The following is a 7,426-nucleotide window of genomic DNA, read 5'->3' as shown; positions in this document are numbered from 1 at the left end:
GAAGACCTCTGATGGTAAGCAGAATTACTGGGATTTACCTCTGTTCACTCAAAAACAAATCTGCCTCCACTATGGGTTAAAGGTGATGGGCATCTCAGGTAATACAGTGGTATTAGTATCGAAACCATCATACTCAAGTAGTTATATGATGAACTAGGCTATTTTATTTGCTTTCTGCGATTATTATTCTATTATATGAACATGATAAAAATTTCTAGAATGCTTTTGAATAACATAGACATATTGTGATTAGACATATTGTGATTAGTTTATTAGGTACTAAAACATTAGCTCATTAAAGTGCTAGAGCAGTTATATTTGCAAAAATGTCTGAACAACATAGTTACCTCTAACTTGCACAATTTTGTGACTATTTTTGTAATTAGAGAAAGGATATTAGTATGAAACCTTAACATTTCTTTTTAACATTTTTGTGAATGAAACTATGACTTGCTTATTTCTCAGACTGTAGATGATAGGATTTAACAAAGGAATGACGACAGTGTAGAGTAGAGGCTCCACCATATCTTGATCATCTGCTTGTGGAGATGCAGAGCCCACATAAATGAAGAGAAGGGGTCCATAGTATAAACAGACAGAGAAGAGATGGCCTCCACAGGTAGAAAAGGCTTTCCTTACACCTTTATCAGATTTCTTTTTTAAGACTGTGAAGAGAACAAATGTATAAGATACAAGAATAGTCACAATGCTGAATACCTGAATTGAACCTGAGAAAATAAAAACCATTAGAAAATTAATAGAAGAATCAGTACAAGAAATCTTAGACAATGGGATAATGTCACAGTAAATGTGATGTACTATGTTGGAGTTACAGAAGGTTAGTCTGAATAAAAATCCTTCATGGATTAAAGCATGAAGAAGACCACCTACATATGACAAGATTAATAGCCGGACGCACAGTGCATTGGTCATAATGGCTGGATAAAGTAAAGGTTTGCATATGGCTACATAGCGATCATATGCCATCGTTGCCAAGAGAAAACATTCTGTGGTTACACTGATTGCAAACGAAAACAACTGTATCTTGCATTCAGACAGAGATATCATCTTACTCTTAGCTAAGAAGTTATTCAGCATCTTTGGGGTCACTGTGGATGATATCCAAGCATCCACAAAAGCTAAATTCCCGAGGAGTAAGTACATTGGGATATGAAGGTGAGGGTCTTTCCAGATGACAGCAATCAGACCAAGATTCCCCATGATGGTGATGAGATATATTACCAAGAATGCCAGGAACAGGGGTATTTTCCACTGTGGTTGATATAAAAATCCCGTGAGAACAAACTCTGTCAGCAGTGTTTCATTTTCCTCTTCCATGTCCTCACTGCATGTCCTCTAAAACAAAATGCAACAAATGAAAGGGAACATTTGCAATGGCATTATGAGTTGAAATTGGGGAAGAGGTGTTGAAGTAAACCCTAAAATGATCAGAACCCTCTCAATTTTTTAATCAGTCCTATAACTGATGAAATGGTATTTGTTGCAATGAAAAAATGGAAAAAATCATATATTTTGGTTTGAAACTGTGCAGTAATTAACAGATTTTAATAAAAAGAGGCTCATTCTCTGTATGCAGTATATTTCTATGGACACTATTGAGTGCACTAGAAAAATTGTGTGTCTGGCATATGATCCAGTGTCAACAGGAAAGATTTTTGAAGGGTCTGAATTAAAAAAAATTGAAATAAATGCCATGTGAAGAATTTTAACCTTTATTCTTCATATAATAAGCATGTGCCAACAATTTTAAGATGGGACATTATATCCTAATATATTTTTTAAATTTAGTTTTTGATGGTGTAGAAAATATGCTGCAAGAAGAGAAACTGGACTCAGGGATACAAATTAGAAAGTTGTAGTAAGTTCCAGGCAATCCCTAATCAGATTACCCATAAATACTATCTGAGAGAGTGTTTTTGAAAAATATAGGTTGTGAGGTTTTAATATAGAAATTATTTCAGGAATGAGGTCTTGGGGTCTTTATTTGAAAATACCCTCCAGTTGATTCAAATGCACGTTAAGTGTCTAATCTTTGTGTGATATGACATTGAAAGAGATGGTAAGACAAAGAGATATATTCTAAAGAATTCAGAATGTAGAATCTCTAGTATTCTGTGACATATTTTGTGGGAATGAAGTGGTCAGTGAAGGAGAGAGGAGTTACCTGGTGACTGGGAAGATGGAAATTAAACATTGAGAACTCAGATATTCTGACAAGGTTTTGGTGTGAGCATCATCTGGACAACTAGGTGTGTTCTGATCAGTAATATGAGCCCATGAGATTTCAATAGAAATGATTACTTGGATTCATTGCGGTAGTCAAAGGCATAATTAAAAATGATGTATCCATTGGAGAGCAAAAAAGAAACAAAAAGGATGGCAAGAAAATCAACTCAAGCCAGTTATATTAAAGAGGTAACAAAGTGAACATATGTCCTGTTAATGGCCAAGATGTGACCTTATTTTGCCATCCAAGACATAGAGGCTGTCAGAGGTTATCTACTGCCCTGGAAGCCAAAAGAACTAGAAACTCATTTTTCCATTCTTCTTACATCTAGAGTAAAGGAAGTGATCTAGGATGGCCAATTAAACACATTGATCCTACATTTGGAATATGGAGAGAGAGAGAAATACAGGGACAAAAGACATTGGTTTCAAAAGTAGCCAAAGCAGAAATACCAGGACTCTACTTAATGCAACTTTTATGTGCATCAATAACATTTACAGTGTGAGATGTCAAATTATTGTCAAACATGAGTGTAAGGATACAGGAGTTAATATGTAAGTGATTTACCTTAAAAGTTTTAATTGGAGAATATGGTCAATTAAAAGGAATGAGTATTTATATCAGAACAATTCCAAGAAATAATTCTAAGAATCAGTGTAATTTGAACCTTTAAACCAAGTTTTAATTGCTTAATGCCCTAGTTCATATTAATTCATTATAATAAGATCAAGAAAATAGTAAAATATTAAAGGAACAATTCAGTCATAACTATTTATCAATACTATAGTCATAAAACTATAATATAAAAATAGTCCAGTCAGAGTCATCCAGTTTAGTACTTGCTATTATGACAGATTGTTACCCAATCTAAAATGTTAATGAATTAAATGGCATTGTCAACATTTCTATAAATGATATGGAAAATTAGAGAAATTATTTCTTCCTTACCCGTATTTTGAAGGAAGTTATGGATATCCTTTAAATACGTTGTGCTTTCTAAAAAGAAATGCATACAGTAGCACAGCAATGTCAATAACACAGGTAGCCATTCATTGCATACTCATTCTTTTTGAAGGTTTCATTTTCCAAACACAGTAAAATGTTGTTTATTAAATTTCATTTGAGCATATAAGTGGCCCAGTTGTGCAACTGGGGACTTTTGCCAGAGGAAGGAGTGGAAAACTGAAATTCTCATAAGAGTGTCAGAGGACTCCCTGTAGGACAGATTGAAGCTGTTCTAATGGGCATTGTGCATTTGCACATGTGTAAGTCCAGGTTGTCCCCATGGGCATTACAGACTTCTGGAGTCACAAACATCATTTCATGGTAGACACTTCTAGTTTTAACAATTGAAATAACACTTTATGTTACTATTTACCACCATGGATGACACTTCTGGCATATTTGTTCAAACTTTAGTTTATATGTAAAATTTACTGTTAGTGCTTTACTCAGTATAGTCTTATTTGAGGTAACCAAAACATAATTTTAATAAAGCCAAAGTTCTAGATCCTCTTTGGGAGCAACCTCAAATACAGTTGTCCTTGCCATGCAAATTTCAGACATGCAAATTTTAGACATATATGTAGATCCCCCATTGTAAGCTAAAATCCGAGAGGAAATTTTACTAGGACGAAGACAAGGAGCAAATGTAAAACAAAGCCAGGGAGTGGCTTGCAGTGGGAGGTGTCCTAGGTCTGTGCTTCTCAAACTATAATGCCTATGACTTTCCTAGTGATATTGTCAAAATGCAGATTCTTTTTCAGCAGTTCTGGTGTGGGTTTCTCAAGAGCCTTCATTTCTAACAAGGTGATGCCTGTGGACATTTGCCATTCAACAGGTCTTCATCATGGGAAGACCTAGATTATCAGAGAGCCTTGATCATTGAAGAAACAACAAATGATAAGTGTGGCTGTTATGCAAAGAGAAGCAGGAAGGACCAGGTGTGTTCAGGGAGGCCAGCATGGGTGTGACCTCAACAGGTAGTTCAAGGATATGTTCTTTACCCCAACTTACATAAAATCCAATGAAGTATTATTGAATGATTTGAAAATGGTGGTAGCATGTTCAGAATTTTCGTTAGAGCATTAACAAAATAACATGTTAAGGAGCATCCACTCAGAATATAAAATTGAATTTACTTTCTCGCAATATTTATATTTCATATTTAAATAGTGACATGTAACTTTCTCGATAGTAAAAGTATTTATTAAAGAAATAAAATCATCTGCACTTGGATCACGGATAGTGATATGGTTTGGATTTGTTGTTCCACCCAAATCTCATGTTGAATTCCAACCCCCAGTGTTAGCAGAGGGGCCTGGTGTGTGGTGATTGGATCATAGGGGTGGACTTCCCCCTTTCTGTTCTCATGATAGTGAGTTCTCATGAGATCTGGTTGTTTAAAAGTGTGTAGCACCTCCCCCCTTCTCTCTCTTCCTCCTTCTCTGGACATGTACAACATGCATGTTTCCACTTCAACTTCCCCCATGATTGTAAGTTACCTGAGGCCCCCCCAACCATGCTTCCTGTACAGACTTTGCAACTGTGAGTCCATTAAATCTCTTTTCTTTAAAAACTACCCAGTCTCTGATAGTTCTTTATAGCAATGCAAGAACAGACTAACGCAACAGGTAAATTATATGAAGTGGCCCATATGCTCATGGTCCCTACCCCTGCTACACTGCCTTATCCCTGCGAGCCTTCAGCAACAATCTCATGGGGAGGTTCTTATAATCAACTGACACTGAAAGAGAAGACTCAGGCCTGGATAGAGACGGTTGTGCAACATAATCAAGCACTGCGCAATATTTTGGTGGCTACCGTACTACAGCTCCTTTCTGGGACTTTTCTGAAGGACAGTGGTGAAAGGAAATCCTCCCAGTTAGAAAAATCCTAAATGATGTACTTGGTTGTTCAATTTGCTTAAAAGGAGAAATGAATAAATGTGTGATTATATATCAATTTATGAGCTATGTCTAATGATTAAGCTGGATGATCAGGGACTTGAAAGGAGCATAATTAGAAAACTGGTGACAATGATATTTGAGGCAAGGTGCTGGGAGAGATGTCTCTAACTGGGTGTAAATTATATAGATATCTGCTATGGTTTGAATGTTTCCCCTCCAAAATTCAGGTGTTGAAACAATGGCCAGTGTGATAGTACTAAGAGGTGGGGCCTTTAGTAGGTGCTTAGGTCATAAGGGCTTCTTTCCTTGTTGATGGGCTTAAAGCCCTTATTAGAAAAGTTTTCCCACAGCCTTCAGTTTCCTTGCTCTTGTGCCTTTCACCAGGTGAGAACACAGTGTTCCTCTCCTCCAGAAGAGCTTTCAAGGCATCATCTAGGAAGCAGGGAGGGGACCCCTACCAGACATCCAAACCTGTCAGCATCTGGATCTTGAAAATACCAGCTTCTAGAGTTGTGATAAAATCAATTTTCATCATTTATAACTACTCAGTCTCTGGCATTCTGTTATAGCAGCACAAATAGGCCAAGACAGAAATAGGTACCAAGAAGTGGAGTGTTCCTATAACAAATACCTAAAATGTGGAAATGTCTTGGATAGGGGTAATGAGTAGAGGCTATAGCAGTTTTGAAGTGAATGATGAAAAAAGCCCGTATTTTTCAAGAATGAAGCACTAAGGACAAGTCTGGTTAGAATTCAGAAGGGAAGAGCGGTAGGGAAAGCCTTATCCTTCTTAGAGATTACTAGAGTGGTCATGAACAGAATGTGGGCAGAAATATGGATGATAAAAAATATTCTGATGATATCTTAGATGGAAATGAGGACTATCTTATTGGAAATTAGAGGAAACACTCTCCTTATTACAAAGTGGCAAAGAACTTGGCCGAGTTGTATCTGTGTCTTAGGACTTTGTGGAAGGCAAATCTTAAGTGCAATGAATTATAATATTTGGCAGAAAAAAATCTATAAGCAGCAAAGTGTTGAGGGAGCTGCATGGCTTCTCTTAATGGCTTATAGTAAAATGCAAGGAGAGAGGAGCTATTAAAAGATGGAATTTGTCATCAAAAGGGAAGGAGAATGTAAAGATTTAGAAAATTTTCAGCCTGGTCATGTAAGCAGTAATGATGGATGTTCCAAAAAGAAAGCCAATGGTGTGACCAAGTGATCACTTGATCACTATATTAGTCTATTTATAATAGAAGAAAGCCAGCTGCTATTCATCAAGACAATGCAAGAATGAGTCCAAAAGTATTTCAGAGATCTTCAAGCCTGCCATATCCCATATCTGGGACTGGACTCTGCCAGTCCCAGAGCACCAGGACTTTGAGGGGACCTGGAAACTCACTGCCCAGGGCCCCCTTAAGTCTCTGCTCTCTGCATTATGACACAGAACTCCTTTGCCAGCTAAGTTGAATGGAAGTTGTGTCTCAGGTGTGCACACCTGCAGCTGAAGCTACTGCCCCAGAGTGCAGAATTGGTAAGCCTTGGTGACATCCATGTGATGCTAATTCACAAGCCTGCAGAATGGACACATGGATTTCTCCACCTACATTTCAGAGGATGCCTCAGATAATCTCAACACCCAAGCAGAGACGTGTCACAGGGTCAGAGCCACCACAGAGACTCCCAAATGGGGCAATTTTCCATAGATCTATGGAAACAGAGCTGCCAGGAGACCTCAGACCGGTATAGCCACTAGCTACAGTGGCATCCTGAGAACTACAGGCACTGGACTGCAATCCATAGGACCTGCGGTGTAGGATGCACTCAACAAAGACAGAGAGGCAAGGAACCAGGAGCCTTATTGATGCAACCCCTAACACGGTGTATTTGGAAAGCGGGACATAACATCAAGGCTATCCTGAAGACTTAAGATTTAATGTTGTTTGCACTGTTGGGTTTTGGACTTAATTGAGACCTGTTATTCCTTCTTTTCTATTTCTCCATTTTGGAATTGAAATATTTGTTCTGTCCCATCATGTATTTTGGAAGCACATAACTTGTTTGATTTCATAGGTTTATATCTAGAGAGTAATTTACCTCAGAATGAAAAATACTTTATGTCTTACTCATAATCTGATTTAGATGATATCTAGATGAGACTTTAGCCTTTAGACTTTTGAGTTGATGCTGAAATGTGCTAAAACTTTGGGGCTATTAGGATAGAATTTAATGTATTCTGCATATGAAAAGGATATGAATTTTGGGAAGC

General features: G+C 37.5%; 1 pseudogene; it reads right to left on the bottom strand.

The window, feature by feature from the left end:
• Positions 1–396: 396 nt before the first annotated feature.
• Positions 397–1,389, bottom strand: LOC100609362 (olfactory receptor 5H1-like; annotated as a pseudogene).
• Positions 1,390–7,426: the final 6,037 nt, after the last annotated feature.

Source organism: Pan troglodytes, chromosome 2, assembly GCF_028858775.2.
Source record: "Pan troglodytes isolate AG18354 chromosome 2, NHGRI_mPanTro3-v2.0_pri, whole genome shotgun sequence".
NCBI lineage: Eukaryota > Metazoa > Chordata > Mammalia > Primates > Hominidae > Pan > Pan troglodytes.
Note: the sequence above shows the minus strand (reverse complement) of the source record. Positions and strands in the feature narration are given on the sequence as shown.